Source organism: Oenanthe melanoleuca, chromosome 9 (assembly GCF_029582105.1).
Source record: "Oenanthe melanoleuca isolate GR-GAL-2019-014 chromosome 9, OMel1.0, whole genome shotgun sequence".
Classification (NCBI taxonomy): Eukaryota; Metazoa; Chordata; class Aves; order Passeriformes; family Muscicapidae; genus Oenanthe; species Oenanthe melanoleuca.
Window position 1 is genome coordinate 16,752,065 of NC_079343.1, and position 21,238 is coordinate 16,773,302.

The 21,238-nt window shown below is 45.5% G+C and overlaps 1 protein-coding gene across 1 annotated transcript in view; it reads right to left on the reverse strand.

Moving 5' to 3' along the window:
• The window catches only part of PLD1 (phospholipase D1), a 72,927-nt gene extending 64,554 nt beyond the window's left edge, over window positions 1-8,373 (reverse strand). The window contains exons 1-2 of the mRNA XM_056498498.1: window positions 8,156-8,373; window positions 6,815-6,891 (exon numbers count right to left, since the gene is read on the reverse strand). The gene's annotated coding sequence lies outside the window, so the exon portion shown is untranslated. The remainder of the gene's footprint in view (window positions 1-6,814; window positions 6,892-8,155) is intronic.
• Between the last annotated feature and the right edge of the window lie 12,865 nt (window positions 8,374-21,238).

The following is a 21,238-nucleotide window of genomic DNA, read 5'->3' on the forward strand; positions in this document are numbered from 1 at the left end:
TACATTGAATAATACATGAGATACCACATCTAGCTTGATTTTCCAGGCAGCAATGCATCTCCCCTCTGTATCACCCTTTCAGAGCCTTAGGGGACAGAAACGTGCCTCAGAACTGAAATAATACATATTTCTTGTTTCACAAACTTGCTTTTGGTCAGGAAATGCCCGAATCCAAGCTGTCCCACCCTTTTCCTCACTGGTGCATCGTTGCACAGATACCTGGATGCCACCGTGTGGCAGCTGCCCCGAGCAGCGGTGGAGGGACAGGGACAGAGCTGCAGGGAAAGGCAAGGCTTTAAGGGGGAAAAAGAGCGGGGGAAATAAAATAAAATAAAAAGCAGGGTTGAGGTTTTTTTGCAGCAATTCACAAAACTTCAAGGAATGCCAAGCACGTCAGTAGATGAAGCACAGGATCTGGAGGAAGGAGCGAGTGCAAACCAGCTCCGTATGGTGTTGAGCTCAGGCACACTGTATTTCTATTTAAAGCCCTGCAGGAACGTGAATGCCAGGTTTGAGTGAGCTCAACAAGTCCCGCTGAAAATAATTTACACAGTCCTCTCTACCACGGGGTCTGGTTATCTGACAGCTTTTAATGCCTTACCATTCCCACACAGCAGATACAGCCCACCTTTTCCTGCTGGAGCACAGAACTCCTGATCTGGAAAGGTATTTAATTAATGACAGAGACCAGTGGGACTTCCCTGGGGTCCAAATCAGCTTTGTGATGAGGACATGGGCTGCAGAGTGTTTAGTGCCACCCCTTCTTTTTCCCTCCACGTGGGAGACAATGCTGGGTGGAGCCCTGAAGATGAGGATTGTGCTACCGACGCTGTGCCCAGGCACATCCTGCATGCCAAACCATCATTCCTCCTCTACCAGCACCCTAAAACTGTCTCCTGCCAGGAGGCAGCAAGAAGAAAACAATACACAGCCCAGGGTCCGGGGTATGCCTCATTCTTCAACCTCTTCTGCCTCTGGGAAATGCCTTATTTTCCCATTAAGTACCTCTGGGGTATGTCTCAGTTTGCCTTCATCTACCTTAACAGCACTGCTTCTCATTTATTCCAAGGTGCAGTTTATTGAATGGAGAATTACACGTTTTATCATTTGTCCATAACAGGTTGTCAAGTCACCGCGTTATTATTAGCAATGGGAAAGGAACTAAGTAAATTATTCTTTAAGTATGCAATGAGCACTTGAGTAAGCGTTAAGTAATGAGCGTTTCTTTAGCGAGGAATCCAAGCGAGACACACTCCACCCATTTTGTTAACAGACAAAGGCTTATATAAGCGGGATGTTACATAAAACCCTGAAATAGGGAGCCGGAGCTCCCCCACCTTTGGGTGATTGCTTTGCTGCAGACCCTAAACCAGCTCCCGGCTGAGATGGGCAGGCCTGGAGCTGGCAGGAGCCAGTGACAGGGACAGAGGTGTCCTGGGTGTGCTGCCACCAGCCTGAGCACAGCTGGGGTGGCGGGTCTGGATTCGCCCTGCGCTGCTCCGGAAACAGCTCCTGCAGTAACGCGCTCCGAGAGGATTTATCACCCATGATGATCCAGGAACGTGCCTCTGCTCTCGTGGCAGGGCAGGCTAAACACCACCCAACCCAGGGTGTCATCCCAAGGGAATTATAACTGGTGCATGCAAGTGGGGTATGGTTATGGGAAAGCTTCTCTGCGGCTCTTCCCGTCTCCAGGGATCTGCAGGAAAGGGATTTTCCAAGACAGAAGTTCTGTCTTTGTGATTTCCCAGCTCCTGGCAGCTGAGTCTTTCAATAAATTGACAGGTCAGTTCTTAAGTTCTCGTGAACTTCCAACTTCTGCCACATCATGTGACAAAACTTACCACAATTTACCATAATTTATCTGCAGAGAAAAGGGGATCTACATCTTGCAACATCAATTACTAGAGCTAAAAAAAGCAGGCTGGGAGAGGGTGCAACCTCTTCATCACATCTTGTGTGCCTGAAAGCTTGTCTGTCTTGAGAAAAATCATCTGTCTCTGTAAAGAAAGACTTTTCCTCCCTAGACATCTTGTATCACACCTTAAAATGCACAATTCCAACACCAGACAGCAGATTCAGCTGGCAGCAGCAGTTGCTTCCTAGACACAAGGTCAAAATATAGTCTCAGAGAAGAAAATTTGCAATTCTCCTCATGGCCCAGACACCAGATCCTCCAAATGCAGGTATCAGATGCGGTTGCATGAGAAGTCAGGGACACTTATCTGGTTGGGGGGAATAAAAGGGGAGAGAAAGATCTTTAGGCACAGGATTTTTGGGCAGGCTGAGCAAAACGTGTCAGGAGTTACTCTCAGGACTACAAGGGAGCCATTCATGGCTGCAATCAGTTTGCTCTGAGGGACTTGCAGGAACATGCCAAGGCTGCTCTGTGATTCTGCCCGACTGACTTAGTGTTTGTGATTTGCCTGACCTTTGCTCTAAATAAATGGGAGCCACACAGAGGGAATTTTGATGCAAGTCCCCTGCATCTATAGCATCCTCCCTGGCTGCAACCCACTGGCTTCCTGGGGCTTTGTTTTAAAGGAAAGACAGGCAGGAGGGGAAAATGAAGAAATGAAATGCAAGCTGTCTGGCCCACACAATTAAAAAAAAAAAAAAAAAAAAAAAAAAAAGAAATCAGAATAGCCTGTCTTTGTTTTCTGTCATGTTATTTATCTTACTTCAGAATTAAATCCAGATGACATAGATAAGACAGGAGTGACCCCTAGTGCCCTCTCCAGCTGCAGCTTCCACTGTTATTCCCTGTATTGATATTAGAGCATAAACAGAGGGAAGAAGCAGCACCTTTCAGATTTGTTCTTCATTCACAAAGCCTTTCTCTCCCCTTTCAGAAACAAGATCTCATTTCCTCTCACTACTGAAACTCTGTCACTGCAAGGCATTCAGTGCAACATCCCTTTGTCACTGTTGTCTGGGAACAAAATTAAACACATTTACTTGTGTAAGAACTTATTATATTCCATTGACTATTTATCATAGGACATTTATATTTATCACCTTACATAAAAGAAAGGAGAGCCTATTTTGCTAACTCCAGGCTTGTCAATAGCTAAGAACAGCCATTCAAACTCCTGAGAAGAGACCTTTGTCTTGTAAAAAGTGTATTTTGCAGCACCAAGGCGCTGAAAGGAGCGAGTCTTTCCTGTGACAGCCATCAGCATGCACCAGTTTTTGGTTTTTTTTTTTGTCTTTCAACAATGTCAAAACTCTCTGTTCTTGTGAATCAGCCTGCACCAGACATACCCCACTCACTGAGCTGGGTGATGCTCATCAGGGGCTTTTCCTCGTGTTACTGTGAAGGAACAGCTCCTCTTTGACAAAAACCTTGAGACACCCCCTCACAGATTACTTTGGGATGAAGGATTTTTCTTGAGGAAATAAATTATCTTAGGCACAAGGCTGAAAGGCTTTTAGCTTCCTGTAATGTGAGCACTTGGGGCACTTCCTGCCCTGCTGAGGTCAGGGCTGTGCCCACCAGCACCCAGTGTGGGTGGCACCACATCAGCTGACATCTCAAAATCTCACATATTCGATGGGATCTCATCAGGCAAAGAAGCCACCTGCTAACAGTCCCCACGGTGACATTTCTATCCTCAAAAGAGCAGCAAACTCCCCTGTGCAGCATCACAGCCTGCCACAGACTCATCTGATGCCTCTTCAGCTCTGTTTTTTTTGTGTTTTTCAGCCCTGGCAGTCACCACCACAGCAGTCCTGCTGCACCAGGGCTCCTCTGCAGAGCCCAGACCCTCAGAGCTGGCACAGGACATGACATGTTGCTGTCACCCCCATCACCATTCAGCTGGCACCTCCTTCCCCTTTTGCCACCCACCAGCCATTTCTTCACCAGAAACTACTCCCAGGTCTCAGCCAGTCCTTCCTCCCCAACGACTTTTTGCTTTCACACAGCCTCATTCATCCCCAGAGCTCCTTCTTAGGCTTCCTGCTGCCTCCATCACCTCCTCAGGCAAACACCATCACCCCTTTCCCAAACCAGCCCCATTCCTGGCATTTACACCCAAGACTCAGCCCAAGCGAGGTTGATGCCTCTGTAACAAATGTTTTACTCTTTGCAGGGCTGGGCTGGGCTGACTAAAATTAAACCAGCTGCATTTTTTCCAATTTTACTAAAAGTTTGTAATCTGCTCTGGATACAGAATCATAGAATGGTTCAGGTTGGAAGGGACCATAAAGATCCTCCAGTTCCACCCCCTGCCATAGGCAGGGACACCTTCCACTGTCCCAGGCTGCTCATCCTACCTGGCCATGGACACTTCCAGGGACCCAGGGAAGCCAAAGCTTCTCTGGGCACCCTGTGCCAGGGCCTCACCACCCTCAGAGGGGAGAATTTTTTTCCTAATAACCAATCTGAACACACCCTCAGTCAATTTGAATCTAATCTCCCTTGTCCTGTCACTCCATGCCCTTGTCCACTGTCCCTCTCCAGCTCTCTTGGAGCCCCTTTAGGCACTGGGCAGGACTCCCAGGTCCCACTGGAGCCTTTTCTTCAGGCAGAACACCCCAAATGTTTCAGCCTGGCTCCAGAGCAGAGGTGCTCCAGCCCCTGAATATCAAGGATATAATACTGCTCTACTTATGTGCCTGTTCTCTGAATCATTTTCCCCTGATTTTGTATTTCTATGTTCCCTTGTTTACATGAAAAGCAACAGTTTCTGAATTGAAGTTCCTCCTAATGTTTTATTTTTAAACCAGGTTCAAGGGGGAGGGGGGTAGGAATTGTGCTAGTCATTGCATAATTTTGGTTTTATCTGGTGTAAATCTGACTTGCTTCTGAGATATCCCATGCTTCCCAGCATGACACCAACTCTGCATTGCTCTCATGTCTCTGGATCCAGCACTGCTCCAAGCTTCTCCCTTTATTTCTTTCCCCCTCTATTTTAAAGATATGCAAATATATCATCCACATAGCTACTGTTTGCTTCTTTCACAATATTCCATGTTCTTTCTCCTGTGAGTTTATTTTCCTTGTTAGCTTTAGTAAACACCTTCTATTTTTCTTCATTGCTGCTCTGACTTTATATGACCCCATACAGAGAAGGCACAACAAAAATCTCTTTCTATAACACACATATCTTTCTATAGATGCATTTTCCCCTATAATCTTATTTTTGCTTGGTGCTAGCTCTTTGTATTCCAGTTATGCTCTGCATCTAAAACAATCTGTCAGCTTACATGTGCCTATAAGCAGTGGGAGTATTAGTTTTGAATATTTTCATTTAAACTCTAGCTTTGTTCCCTCACACTGTTAAAATGCTCTGAATTAGCTCATCACTTTAATATTTTATTATCACAGGAATGAGCTTCTTTGCATGCTTTTGCAATATTCCACTTTCCAGGTTCCTCACATTCTTGTTCATACTGTTGGAAGGTTACTCTTGAGAAGTGAAAATGCTTTCTTGGATGTCACCTGCATGTCAGAATCTGAACCAGGCAATGCTGAATTTGACACAAATCCAAACACTGAACCAGTCCTTCATCAAGTAAAGTAAAATCATCATCATTAAAAAGGCTTTCAGTAAAGACAGGAGGTTTTTTCCATCCAAAGGCTACACTGGCTCAAGGAAACCATAAATCCTGTGGTTTGCCTGACACTGCAGGTCAGACTAGATGATCAGAACAGTTTATTCTGTTATTCATGCCGAAAAACTTACAAATATCTGGACAAACTGCAACTGCATCTGGTGAGAGATGGTCAAAGAAGATAAGGGAGTTGCTGCTTCTGCTCTTAAATGCTCAAAAATTCGCCAACAGTCCTGCTGAGACAGCCACTTCTCACCCAGAGATCAATAATGCAGCTGCTCTCACTTGTTTTCTTTTTTATCTGAGTTGTGTTCTAACTTTCAAAGCTTTCCTGTTCAAACTTGTTAGAAAACTGCACTTGATCCTGCTGGTGATGGAAAGCCAGTGTCTAACCAATGATTATTGTTGCTTTAGTGTCCCCCCCCAGCTTGTGACTCCTGTAAATCAGAAGTTGGCTCACTCAGAGGAGTTTGGAGAGTAGAGGCAGCTCCCAGACCTTGCTCCTTCTCATGCTCATCAGTGAGTGCTTCAACTGAAGTCCCTGTGCTGGGGCCATGGGTTTTAGCAGCCAGGATGGCTCTGTCCCCTCCAGCCACCACCCTGACTCCCACAAGGCTGCACACACTGTCTCCCAGAGGCCACAGGAAAGAGGATTTTTATGTGGTGGCCCATTGGATGGATTGCAATAGGGAAAAAAAAAGGTCTGAATGAGTCATGAAACTTTTAATACACCATGAGCTGGAAAAACCCACTGGACACGCCATGGCACCACACACCACAGGGAACATGGGATGGAGCAGTTCCCACCCCCCAACACAAGGCCCATGAAGAAAGGTTTTATTTTTCCTGCTGAAAATCCATCAGGAAGCATAAACTTTCTCTCAAAAAAGTCATTTTCCTATTTGCCAAGCACACATGCAAAAAAGGCAATCAGAAATGCTGAGCACTGCCTTTCCAGAGTTTAGACCAAACTCAAAGCTGCCATCAGTCCCAGTTCCCTGCACTTTGCTCCCAGTTTGCTCAGGCCCTCCATTAAAGCCAGTAGCAAATTCTCTACTCCTCTTTCCCCCCCCCCCCCAATTTCAGTTGTTTTGCACAGTTCAAGTAAAACACCTAAAACCAGGCTTTGCCATACGGTGAAAACTGAAAAAAGGAAACAAGTGAAAAATAAAATCCACAAAACAATTAAAGAAAGACAGAACCTGGCATACAAAGCCCCAGCAGAGTCCAGTCAGTCATTTCTGTTTGTACTCACCAGCACAGGAGCTGCACAGCCCTCAGAAGAGTATGGTTGGGGGTATATTCTCACCTTCCTCTAATTCCATCATAAATCTGGGAAGAGCAGAGCATTTACAAATCTCAGCATGCTCGGAAGATAAAAACACCCAAGTGCTCAGCAGGGGATGAGTTGCCTTCACGTGGAATCCTTTCTGTAGGCAGTAACTGGGCACAGGTGGGGCTGGGATCAGCCTATGGAGCAGAGGTGTGATTACCACAGTCAGTGAAACACCCATTACCCAGCTAACTCATCAGGTCCTCTTTAAGCAGAGGGAAAAGTTAAAGAAAAAAAATATTTACAATTTTTGCATTTCTTCTAGTTTTTGCACCTCCTTAGCTGCCAATCAGTGTTCTACTGTAGATTTCTGACAATCATTTACAAACACATGAACAAGAATAACAAACTGAGCAGCCAGTGGCACACAGCCTCAGAGGTGTTAGTTTTTACTAAACCTTCAAATGAAAGTGGCCCTGAAGTGCCAGATTCCCATTTTACCCTCTGTCACACTTACAGAGGGAACACGAGCCTGACCCAGAACCGGTTCTTCAGCAATTTAATTGTAAGGGTCATGTACAGCAGCACACCCAGGAATGGGACGGTGAGCTTTTACTTTATTTTTTTAACAGTCTTTGGTTTTTAACTTTCTGTCAGTCCCAAATGCATACCTGGATACCCAATTATTTCAGAGAGGCAGAGGAAGGTCACTGCTGGAATTTTCTGGCTCTTCTGCATGTAGGTAGGTGACATGAATTCAAGGGGTTTGGTTGGCATCTGCTCCACAGCCCTGTTTCCAGCTGAGGGCACTGGAGGTTTCTGTGCTCATAAAGGGGCTGGCATTTATTTGGGGGTCACACCTAGCATCTCTCCAGGCAGGTCCTTATGCAAATAACCAGCATTTACTTGGAATTTGCATTAACGTGTAACTGAAAAGCTGCTTCTCAGGATGTCTGTTTCCAAATCCTGGGGTTCTCCCCATAACCAAACATCTCCAGGCTGGTTCAGGGGAGTGGAGGTTGCTGCTGGGCGTGATTCAGAGCTGCATGTCAGTGTTTGTATTGACTTAATAAACCAAGGGCTGCCTGAGCAAACTGCCCATCCCAGATCCAAACACCTTTATCTCCTGGCAGCGCTGTTCCTCCTTATTTAAAGCAAAACTACACTTTGGAGTCAGGAATGAAACCAAGCTAACAAAGCAGAGAACAACTTCACATCACTTTCTCCTGCTGTCTGTGGAATTCCCAAAATCAACCACGCCACCAACGAGTACCCCACTGAGCCAGCCCCAGCAAACTCCTGCTCCAAGCAGCCAGCACTTACCTGGATCTGAGCTGAATTCCCTCCAAAGCCTCCAGGAATGATGCAAATGCTGTGCTTGGGCGTCACTCTATGGGACACCGTGAGATCCAGCACCGTGCTGTGGACACAGCTGTCTCTGGAGCTTTCAGGGAGGACTCCTGAGGCAGCCCCACTGCTCTGGGAGGCAGATGCCCCACGAGTGGGTGAAGTGGAGAGAGAAGCAGGTGAGGACACGCCAGCAGCAGCGCGGGATCGCCGGCACCGCTCCAGCTCCAGGCGCTTCCTCTTTCCAACGTCACGGGAGTTACACGGAAGGACCCAACAGCAAGTGCTTCATGGCCCTTTTCTTCTTCTTTTATTATAAGAATATTTCAATTCTTATTGTTTTAAATGTAGGAAGAAGAGAGGTTTTATCTTGGAGAAAAAAAAAAAATGGTGTGATATTCCTGCATCTAAGCTCACTGAATGGAAAGGAAAGATCTGCAGTTTTCAGAAAAGCAGGCAAAGCTATGAGCCTGACCAGCCATTCTTCATCAGTTTTGGAAGATCTGTGCTGTGAGGACACTCACATTACTTTACAAGTGGGTGAATAGAGGCAGGCAAGTGTGGGACTGCACAGTGAAGGCTGAGGAAAAGGTGCTTCAGGATTGCAAGAACAGCCAGCCCAGGTACAGCGTGCTCCTCTGGTATGAAGCCACTGGGGTGTTTCAAATCTGCTAAAATATCTTGACAGGATGGATCTGCTTGTCTTCTGCTGCCTCTGGTGCCTGTGTGGTCCCAGGGGAGCCAGGTGCTCACAGCATCTGCTCCCCCAGGACACAGCAAGTGCCAGGAGGCTTCCTGGGAACGAACTGATGAGGGAGCACACTCCACAGTCACTGAGCAAGACAGTTGTGGAATATTTAGGTGTCCAAATACTGATTTTTGTGCAAACAGGTGGCAAGTGGGGATATTTCATATAAACTCTTCAGAAGTGCTTCAATCTAGGTTTTGGGAAGGTTGTCTCATCTTTATTCTGAATGGTTTGTCTTTTCCATTAACTTTTTCTTTTGATGGGCTGAACCCACAGAGCAAAGCTGTCCTTAAGCTCAATAAGGATGAAAAGGGATGCTGAGATCTCCTGGGAGAGATCTAAGTGAAAAACCACCTGGAAACAGAGTAGTAGGAAAAAAAAAGTAGTAGAAGGAGAAAAAAAAAAAAAAGGTGACGGTGAGGTTTATTGTATTCAGCTGGTATTTATATTAGTGATAATATTTAGTGACTGTTTGAAGGTCAGTATTTGTTTCAGCAAACTTGTTATCAGTGAGCAGCTGAGTCATTCTGCCTTGTGCACAGGGGGAGAAGCATCCTCGTGGAACACCGTGGCTTTTTCATGTTTTCACCCCAAATCCTGCTGCACTGTTAAAGCTCATGCTTTAACACGATGCTGCTCATGAACCAACTCCTCTGGCTTGCTGAAAACTCAGCCTGACCTTTCTGCACTGCAAACACCAGCCTGGAACCTTTTAACCTGCCAGTGACACACTCTGCTGACTTTTGGGAGGCTCCTTGTGATTCCAAAATCGTGAGCTTTCCATCTTTTGAAAAGCAGACTGTAGAAGGATGTTGTAAAAAGAACACCTTTGCCTTCTGATTGGAAAAAAAACCCAGTTTCCTTCAGGAGATTACAGCCCCCCATTCAAATAGGGCTGTTGAGGGTGGTACCACTATTTATGACTTTGCTGATGGAGACAGCACTCACACAATGATAGTCTGGGCAAAGGCTGGTTTTAATTAGGAGCACTGAGAGTTGTTAAGTGGCCAAGGATGGTACTGAGTCACAGCACCCGGAACAGTACTGGAGATTGCTGAGGGCCATGAGTTCAGTCCTTCCTTTAAACATTTTTCCTAAGACTGTTCCCCCAGGAGGAGGAAGCCAGTGGGGTGTTTGGCATCACCGCTTCAGCAGGAACCACAAACGTGTCTGATCAGAGGCTACTCAGGAGGATTTTGTGGCCTCTTCAGAGCAGACACACTGAAATTTCCTTCAGTGGAGACACACAGCTGAGGAGGGCATTTCTAACATTCTCACCCAGTCCCAAAAACACTTAATTAAACACCAGCCAGCCCTTTAATCACCACTTTTGCTTGGGATGGTGTAGTTCTGTGAAAGTGGAAGCAGTGCCCTCAGGCACTGACCTGAGATGCTCTCCCCTAACTGCACAGAGCTGTGACTGGGCAGGAGCTGTGCTGACAAGGATGCTTTGCCCCTTACTACATTCCCCTCCTGCTCCCAGTTTGTTGCAGGAAGGCTCATCCCTTCCTCACTCATGGCAGGAGGAAGCCTTTAGAAAGGTGCAACAGATGCAGCAAGCTATGTTTCCCGGTTTGGGGGAAGATAAATTGTCTTCTGGGAATTGTAGTCCCAGGAAACATGAATTTGCAGCCTTCCTGGGAAGGTGAGCCAGGAAAGCTGGCAGCCTGCAGCTGTTTCCATAGCCCCAGTGCAAGAGAAAATGTGTTGAAATTGAGGGAAATTTTTATAGACAACTCTACTTGGAAATTAGCAAGCTCCAGTAGGAAAACTTGAACATGTTTAGGAGAATTAGATACCAAGAAAGAAACTCCTTCTGCTGTGATGAGGATTGGAAAAGGATGATATTTCTTGGAGTCTCTAGTCATAGGGAAACTAGCCTTGGGGTTCCATGGGAGATTTGGAGGCTGCTTAGGAAGAGAACATTGGCTGTCCAGAGAGCCAGGTACAGATGAGCCCTTATGGCTTAACAGGCATGAAAATGTTCTGACAGAGTAGAAGAAAGTAGGTTTGCAAAGTGGAGATGGTGAGTTTGGACCCCAATCTGCACCAGCCTGGCAGAGGAGAAGAGCTGCTCTTCCTGGGGATGAGGTGAGGAGCAGATACGTGGACACAGCTGGAAGAAGAACCCGCTGGTACGAACAAGAACTACTGACAGAAAGTGCACAGCGGTTGGTTGTGGTTTCCAGAAGCCACCACAGTGTTTGCAGGCTGAAAGAGGCACAGGAAGTGTTTCTATGGACTGAAGAGCTGAACCCAGCACAGGCACCAGGCTGGTAAATCAGAGAGCAAACACTGCGCTTGCCCACAGCTTCAACTGCTTTATAGGGAAAGTAATTTATATTCTTCTTCTGGAAAAGACTATTATGTCCTTGTTTGTGAGAAGAAATGCTGTCCTCTGGCTATGCAAAATTCTGCACAGCATGTTCTGTGGCAAGCCTAAATGCATTATCCAAAAGTCCTGGAGCCCCCTGGGAGCTCCACCACCTTCCATCACCCCACTCAAACCCACTTGCACAGCCAGCAGCCCTGCACACTGCCCCCCCTGGGGCTGTGCCTGGCCTTGGCTTGGTTCTCTACACATCCCAGGGGCCCAGGCTCTTGCTAGAAAGTCATATTTATGTACAAACAACTCAGCTGGGAGGGCTTGGGTTCAGCACTGAGGCTGGCTCACGTGTGGCTGCTGCAGTGCATCCCCTGCAGCCTCTCTGAGCTGGGTCGAGGGCTTGGTTGAAAATCTGCCATTCCTTTTCCTGCTCTGGTGGTTTGGGGTGCAGCATCCATGCCTGCTGCACTCACCAGCTGAACACTAAATAACTGGAAATAATAACCAGTGAAGACATTTATGAGCTGAGTGAGGCCCTAGGACAATAAAGGAAGCTTGATGGTAGCTCATTCATTACCATCTGCACATATTAGCAGTAAAGCTGACACCAGCAGACAGAACCACAGGCCTACAAAGACCTCTTAACATTATTTTCCACTTTTACAAATTTAATTAGCTCTTTCCCCCTCAAGCAGCAAAATACAAAAATATTTTTTCCAGGTAATACAGCCATTTTCTAGGTAAAGAAGTGAACACTAAAGCAGAAAAACCTATATTAGAACTGTTATTCTCATTTTCTACATAGACATTTTGGTTTTTTCTCTGAAAGGAGCAGTCTTTTTGTTCAGTGTCATAAGTCATGGGCTTCTAAACCAGAATGCTGATGGATGGAGTCTCGAAAGGTGGGATTTAATCTGATTTCCCACATCTTTCTCTGGCTTGACTAGGCTGCTGTAGGTTTAGACAGGAATAGTCATAATTTCTGTTTCAAGGGTAAGATGTGGTGATCTCTGGTTCTCCTTCCCCACAGCTGGCAGTTTCTCAGGGCTCTTGCAATTTTGGGAGGGGACATTTTGCCTTGTAGCACAGTACTGAGCAGAACTGTAAGAAAACCTTATCAGAATAAGATAACACCTCACAGCCCAGCAGCACCTCCCTGACAGAACTCAGTGGTTCATTCTCCAGTAATCAGAGCTGGCCTGAGCAGCCTGGTCCAGCTGCTGTTGACATGAGGGCTTTGGGACAGCTGTAGCCAGCCCCAGGGTGTTCCCAGATAACAAGCAGATAGCAGTGTGCTGCTGGAGCCCTCAGTCAAGGTCTGGGCTCACGTTGGTATGTGTTGATTCCTGCAGGAAGATAATCTTTGTGCTGCTAAGGCAGATTTTGGTTTCCAGAACAACCTGGTAATGGAGCTATTCTTTTTGATAATTATGCTGTCCAAACAGAACCTTGTGGACCTGATTTTCTGCTATTAGAAAAAGAAAACTAATCATACCAGCATACAAATGACAAGATTGAGTAAAGACTCAGCTATTGTACCAGCAGCTCAGCCTGTCTTTCCCAGAAAGAAAATGATTCACATATCCCATGACACCATCCCACCACGCAGTTTTCCTGGGATCCTGGATTTCCTAATGCTGTGACGTGTGATCCCAGATTGTGGTGAATAAAGTGATGTTAACTGACCAGTTATTCACTATCATCTCAGGAGTAACATGATACCTTCCCCATGCACAAAACAAACCTTAGGCTCAGTAAGTCTTACCAGCCTCACTTCTGAGCCTTACAGAATCCTTACTAGGATTTGGGAAAACCAGCAAGAAGAGAAGGTACCAACCTTTTAAATATGAATATTCCTATTACAGCACACCCTGGGGGATTTTGTTATGACTTCCCCAGCAATACAGAATGCACTTCAGCCATCAGGTATCTTTTTGATATGTAGGGGCCTGGAAACCCTGCTCATCCCTGCTGTCCCCTCCCCAGGCTGCATTTGGGAATGAATCATTCCTGTATTTCAACTGAAAGCATGGCAAGGTCCTGTCAGATCCCTGGGTGCAAGATGGGACAAGGGGGAACAGTTTTAAGCCAAAAGAGGAGAGATTTAAACTACATATTAGAAAAAGGTTCTTTGTGGGGGTGGTGAAGCCCAGGCACCCAGAATCTGTGGCTGCCCAATCCCTGGAAGTGTCCAGGGACAGGTTGGATGGAGCTTGGAGCACCCTGGGATAGTGGAAGTTGGAATGAGATGATCTTTATGATCCCTTTCAACCCAAACCATTCCATGATATCCAGAGTGAGCAGGACCAAGCAATAGAACACCAGCACCTCATCCCACTGCATCACCTCCATCCTGGGGACACTCCAGGTTTGCCTCCCAGCAGCACAGAGATGGAGAGCACATGGGCACGTTTGCTTTACACAATAAAACAGCCAAAAGGCTCCAGCTCTGCCTTTCTTCGACTGAAAGGCAGCCAGAGAACTGCCCTCTCCCACGAGCCTGGTGCTCAGCCTATGAGATAATACAGGCTGGCCTTTTCTTTGCAGCTGTATTGTTTTAGTGCTTTGGAAAATAGCAGCAGGCTGAGCAATGAGTCATCTGTCACTAGATGGGGTTAAAGTAATTTCCGTTTTCTGTTGCCATGGGGAAATCAACGTCCTAAGATTTGTCCTTTCTCCCACTCAAACACGTGGGAGTAGAAAGCCTGAAACCCAGCAGGACTAAACATTTTTTTTTAAATTGTTTTTTTATATTTTTTTTGTCCCCTTATAAACAAACTTCCCTCCGTGGCCTTGCAGCTGTCAGTCTGTTCCCGGAATCGTCCGGTTAACAATGTCATTCCCCTTGGATTGCAAAAAATCCAGAAGCAGAGTTAAGTAAATATTTGACATTCATATAGGAATTGCTTCATGTTATCACTTGAAGAGTCTCTTTTTCTTATAAAGTTTTACATGTGCATTCAAGGGGGAATTATAAACTTGATATTATCCAAAGAAAGTTGAAACTTCAAAGGAAAAGTAAATTAAAGTGGCTGCTTCCCCAGCATATAGTGTCAGGATATAGTGACTAATAGAAACAGGAAAGAGGAAATTGCAGTAAATACCATTTAAAAACCTTGCTAATGTATAGTTTACATGAGTAGCAGCACAGCAACATCTAGTGTTGATCAGGAATATAGCTAGAAGTTATCACATGCTTTGTTAATGGTATTTTGAAGAAATTAGGTGTTTCCTGGACCATGACACCTCTGCCCAGCCCCAGCTCCTTTTCCCCTGTGCTCCCCACTGTGTCAGCTCCATGTCAGTGCCTGGGTTAGCTCTGCAGAATGCAGTCACCTGGGAATGCTCCCAGTCTGCCTGGATCATCAGGAGCATCACTGGGCTTCTGCTTAAGCACCAACTCAATAGAGCTACAGATTTAAATGTGATTCAGCACAACAGTGGCCAAAACTTCTGGCATCTGAACTGAAACTATGAAAGCTATTCCTGCCTCAGAGCTGATCCTTTACCAGTAAACATTGCTGTCAAACTGGCAGAGCACTCAAAGTTACTCCTTTCCCTAGAAAGGAGTGTGCAAGTGGAAAGTTGTCACTGTAAGTGGTGTCTTAGAGTAGACCCTGCTTTCACCCTCCTGTAATTCCCCACAAGTGCAGGGATTACTGTATTATGCACACTTTAAGACAATCTATAAAAAAATTGAGGTGCATATCTCAATACACCTCTTTTTATTTAAAAGACGCCTGAGGCTCAAAGTTAAGTTCTTGCTACTTAGCCCTTCTATAGGTATACATTATGCATTTGATTACTTAAATTTAGCTAAACTAATTAAGTCTAACTTAACATTAGTTTAGTTTCTTTAGTTTAATTCTTAATGGCTTTGTTAAACTCTCACAGATTTGTTTTTTTCATATGAGCAAACTTTTATATCAGGATTCACTTTGGACTACTTCAATGAAATAATTTGTCTACTTAGATTACAGCTCCTACTGCATGAAGTTTGCTTCATATTCAGTAAGATAATGTCCTTTAGGTTTTCTCAAACAAAACAAAATTAATGACTGGCTGCTTTCCAAGTCCAGCTGTCTTGCAACTCCCTGTGAACAGATTTTTTGCCACATTTAAGTTTATTACATGATTAATTAGCATGACTGTGTAGGTGCATGGAATGCACTGGAGGAGAGGAAAAAATACAAGTGTACAAAATTCTGTTATATAATTTGCTATGGGAACATGATTATTACAGAGACCTGGATTGCTCTCTGAATTCTTTTCAGCAGGATTTTTGGAGTGAGCAGTTAGGCAAGGAAAAAGAAAGGACATTCAACTCTATCACAGAGAACAGGGCCAAGAGCAGGAAAGTCTGACTACCATCTGACTTTCGTGGCTTAGAAATGCCATCACAATTTTTAAAGGTATTATTTCTATACTCACATTTACTGCTTTTGCCTCAAGAAAAAACAATTCAGCAGAATTCAATGTCTGACTGGAATTGAGGACTTCAAGCTTATCAGCTGCGCTGGAAGGCTTGTTTAAAATCAGAATGAGATGCAGCCTTATAATTAATAGCAAGAAAATACAGATTGTTACCCACTCTGGCCCTGAAAAAGGCATCAGGGTGTCTGTTGGAAACACACAGTCAGAGCAGAGATCAGAGCTCTGCTTCATGTTATTAAGACATTCACACCACCTTAACAAAATTAAACGGGCAGCTCAGTAACATGAAGCGAGATCAGACTCTCTTTCTTCCTGCTGCATGCATGAAATGACATTTTAAAGTGATGTGTGATCTTTCAGAGCCTGTAAAGAGGTCAGGCACCAAGCACATCTGGCATGCTGATCCTCTCATTCAGGGGCATGAAGTCACCCTGCAAGCTGCATTGCTGAGTCAAGAATGTGCAATTTTCCATGTGTCACTTTACTCACTTGCACACTGAGCAGACATTAATATTAATTTCATTGAAGATCAGGCACATTTAAGAAAATAGCAAGCCCTGCTAAGTGTGTTTTAATTGAACTGGAAATAAAACAGTGCTTGGTAAAAGGGGCTGGTATTGTTTGAACAAACACCCTCCACACAGCCTGCTGCACTCAGCCATAAATCAGCTCAGTGCTGGATTCCTCCTGATGGGGTCGATTTGGCATAAAGGGATTTTCAGAAGGGTGAGTTTAACCACAAAATTCCTACTTTTTGCTGCCTTCTCCAGCATGCAGAGGGGACACTGCCATCTCAGCAGCCCGAGGTGCACACAGGCTTGGCATGAAGCAGAATCATCCCAGCCCAGTCTGCTTTAGGGGAAACAGGATCTGCCCCTGTTTGTGCCCAGTGTCCAGCTGCAGCTGACAGGTCTGAAATGAGTTTGAGGATAGGATTGCAGATGAGAAAGTACACTATTGCTTTGGCTCTTGCAATCAAAATATTTGCTGTGGCAGGTAGGGAGGAACAGTGCTCCAGCATTGGAGGTGCCCTGCTCCAATCCCTCTAAAACCAAAGCCTTTTCTCACTGTGCCCAGGAGGAAATCCTCAGGGGGATCTCCCACCTTCCAAGCCATCTCTCAAGGGTTCAGAGCCCTTATCTTTCATATTTGGGGCAATGAAAAGCATTAGGTGTATGATGAATTTGATTTCAAGCTACCAGCTAAAACCTATTCCCTGTCAGCCAACTCCTCACACACACAGCACCAACAATGACTGTCCTGGGGGAAGGTGGCCCCGTGCAGGAGGACACATCCCAGTCCTGCAGAACCATTCATGCTGGCTCAGATCAGTGCTGGGAACAGCCCCTCAGCTGCTGTCAGCAAGCCCTGTCTCTCTGCCCTGGAGCAGTCTCTCCCCTTGGGGAGGCAGGTTACAGAGCAATTCAGAAATCACAGGACAGGCTTTCCGCAGCTGACAGGAAGAGCAGTGCATTTGGAAAAAGAAAAACAAAAAAAACACCCAAACGTCCCTGGGGGTGAAGGAGCCTTATTCACCAGAGTGTAAAACCTTCTGTTTCTGTAGGAACATCTGAAGATAAACAGAATAGTGCTTGTGGTGCCAGGTAAACAGCTCTTGCATGCCATGGCTACAGTCTCCAAGGAGCTGCTGTTTATTATGAGCCATCCCTGCCTCGGCATTAGTGACAAACCCTCCCTGCAAATCCAGCAGGGAGAGGCTCACAAGGAAGGGAAGAGCTTGTGTGGAGTTGCCAGAGGGATCCTTGTTACCTTTGGGATTACAAGCCTTTTTTTCCCCCCTGGATTTTTGCCTTTTCCCCTGTGGTTTTTCTTATAAGCTCTGTTTTTTTGGATGGAGTCTCACCAGACCCATTTAGAATGGACCTGTGGTAGGCAGAACAAAAGTGTTATCAAAGCAAAGATGTTAGTGATCCTACAGAGGCATTAAAAGTCAACTATGTCTGAATTATTTATTTCCTAGTTTCTGTGAACTATATTTGAACAGAGAAATGCTTGGAATTACATGAAACTAAAGAAAGAGATTCCCTGGAGGCTCTTGATAAGATTCAAATTTGCAGTAAATATTGGCATATCGATTATTATAATGACCTGCTGATTTTAAATTTCCCTTCTCAGAGAACCCCAAACCATCTCTTTCTTACCCTGATTTGGACTTGAAAGAGTATAAGTATAAGTTAGGATCACCCAGGTTGTGCTGGTTGTTAGTGTGATAATTGTTTAGTGCTTTTCTTTGGTACTTTGCCTAAATTTTTGCATTTCCAAAGGGGTGCTTTAAGTGATGCAGTGAGACAAATACAACAAGCTCTAAGGAGTAAAAGCTCAGGTAGGGACACAGCAGGGAAATCCTCATCCTCCTCACTGAGGGTGCAATACACATCTTCTCCCCCTCACCCCAACAGCTGGAGAAAGATCTCCAGGGGAATCCTACTCTTGGTTTTGCAGGCCAGTTGATGTTGTTCTTGTGATTTCAATGCAATGATTTAGCCAGGGGGTTTTATACTCGTGTATTCCCACCACCTAACTGGTAAGCCTTGACACAGTCCATTCTTTTCTTTTTAATCCAAAAAGGACAAAGAAAAGGTTTTGTTGTGGCACTGTCATTTCTGCTGTCCTCGTACCAAGGAGTTGATTGCAGTACTTTATGGCTTCCCTACCCTTCCATCAACCTTGGGATGTTTATTTTCCTTCAAACATAGCTGTTTGCAGCGTGCTAACAAGAACTGAAGATCTTTTAACACTGCTATTTGTTTACTGAAGACATCAAAGCCTTTTTCCCCACGAGCCTCCTTTGAGGCAGCACAATCTGCAAACAGCCGTGCAACACCGAGGTGTGTTCTGTCCCCCAAAATAAAACCACAGTGCACTGTGAAGATAGAGCTATTTTCTTATCTCAGGTTCTAAATTTAGCACTGCTTCATCCCTCTCATTCCTCAGCTCCTCAAACTGTTTGTCGCCAGCCCAGTTCCAGCAAACCTTCCTGCTGCCCTCCAGTTGGGTGGAGGAACACACTGCCAACATAGACTGTTGCAGGGATGGCAGCTAATCTAAAACAAATATTTCACAACATCTATGAGCAGAAACACTTCCCTGTTTCACTTTGATGGCCAAGATGCTAATGGGAAGCAGCACTCCATTATTTAGTGTTAGGTCCTGTCAGATTTCAGCTCAGACACAGCCTGTGGGTGCTGGGAAATAAACAGTGCAGGAAATGACAGATGTTGGCAGCAAAATAAATAACAAGAGCTGCTGAAAATAAAGTCCTAAGAAATGCTGGTGTATCCTTTTTATGGATTTCCTAGATACATTGAGGCTATTTTAAGGCAGACTGAACTCCCACTCCTTACAGTGTAAACAGGATTATTCCCTCTGTGGGACATATGGCAGCCCAAACGTCATCATTTGTGCATCACTGGTATTCCCAGGCATGTTTTGAGTCCTGCCTCACCCTAAATGTGTATCCCACCATTCAGAGCCCCCAGCAGCCTTCAGGGAGCCTCAAGCACTGCCAGTACATCCCAAAAAACATCTCCATGGAGGACAACCTAAAGCCTGGCCATGCAGAAGGACCTGCTGAGTGGAACCAAGAGACCAGCTCCCTCAGAATGGACAGCAGGAAGAAAAGGGAGCAAAGGAGGAGGATGGGACAAGGACTGAGCAATGGGGGTTTTATTCCAGAATGAAGTAACTCACCCCGGTTGAAGACAGAGCAAAGAAAGATCCAAGGTTTTCCAGGAATGAGGAAGGGTGATGGGCAAAGTGCAGGGCATGAGAAGCTCTGACTGTAGTGGTTGGGAAGGGTTTGGGTTCTAGGGGCACTTTCAGGAACATTACTTTTTATTCATGTGCCATGGGTGTCATTCACCCATCACAGAGAGACATCCTGCATGGCCTGGTGCTGGTGGCAGCTTTGGAGACCTGTTGAAAGGAGAAGACCCACAAAAGAGGGGCTGGGTGGCAGAGAATGTGCTGTTCAGAAGTTTTCATCCTGAAAAATTGAAAAGGAGATGCAAGAGGAAAGCAGTACAAACTTTTCTCCATCCACTTTAAACCAGGAGAGCAGTGCTGGTACAACAGGGCACAGACAGAGAGGCTGTAAGTGTGTGTGACAAAAATTTTGGCCACTTCCCTTGACTCTGGGCGCTGTGAAACTCAGGTGCAGCATGTGGCTCAGCAGGGCAGGGCTCATCCTCCCAGAGGTGTGGGAGAGGAGGAGAAACTGTTCCCCCATGGGGTCCCCATGGAGCTGGGAACAGGGACAAGGCCCCTTGGTGACACAGCTGGGCTGCCCCTCCAGCCCCAGCACTCAGGTGGATCCTGCAGGGCACTGCCACAGCCTTGCCTTCAGAAATTTAAAACAAAAAAAAACGGCAGACCCTCAAAATAAAAACACAATAGTTATAAGCACATCCAACTTTGGGATTTCTTGCCAGAAAAATTTAAAGCAAACTGGAAACTGATCATCTACTCATTTAAACGATGTGCCTGGAGCTAAACCAGCAAGACTGAATAATCTCTGCACTGCTTTCATCTTCCTTCAACTTTTCCTTTGTTCCATCAGCCACATATGTGTTAAGTGTAAATGGAAGGACTCTTTGCTGGAAAAGCAGATTGTGTAAAGGGCTTGGCCCTCATCTTATAATTCAGCTTCAGTATTACAATTACTCTTAACAGCACTCTTGTTTTGTTGTATTATTTATCCTGGCTAGAACCCTCTAGGATCCCCTGAAGGTTTTTTTTAGGTTTTTTTTTTTTTTCTGGTGGATTTAGCCAACATCCACTCATGAATCCAGATGTTTCTGCTTTTATCCAGGGGAATTTAATGGTATGGACATGCCAAGATCATAACTTCAGGCTCAGCCTCAAGACAAGTATTTTTCAAATTCCCTAAATCAAAAAATGGAAAGTGCCACAAAAACCCCCCTGGGTTCTTACAGCATTTTAGCATGCCAGAATGGAAAACAACCACAGGACAATGCTGCTCAATGCTCTGTGCTGGTGCATTCTCCTACACTGAAGCAGAAATCAGAGCCCAGTCTGTGCTGTTCTCTGATCTCAGACACAGACTTTGCCTTTAGTACAAACCCAGCTCTTCTTCCCCTTCACCAGCCTGAAGTCAGGAGCCCAGACACACGTGGGTCCAAGATGCTTAGACTGGGAGAAAGATTCCATCCCACCAGGCAGAGACAGTGCTGCTCTATTTAAATGAACACGTGCCTGTGTTTGTCACAAATACTCTCCCCAGACAAAACTGGCTCTGAAGTAAGGACAGGGACCAAACATACCCTGTCCTGATGGGGATTTAGCAGCACTCAGGAACTATAACCAACCCCAAACTCACTCCTTGTCCAGAGTGAAAAAAGCAGCACAAAGCAGGAATTGGAATAACCCTAATAACCTTTCCTTCTGCACTGCCTGGGGCTTCCTTCAGGCACTCCTGTTTGTGGCATCCTGAATTCCTTTCCTGCTCTCCATTTGTCAGCATGAGAATTAAAGTTGGAGTCTGGTGATGGTCAGAGCCAGTGTGGAAGCT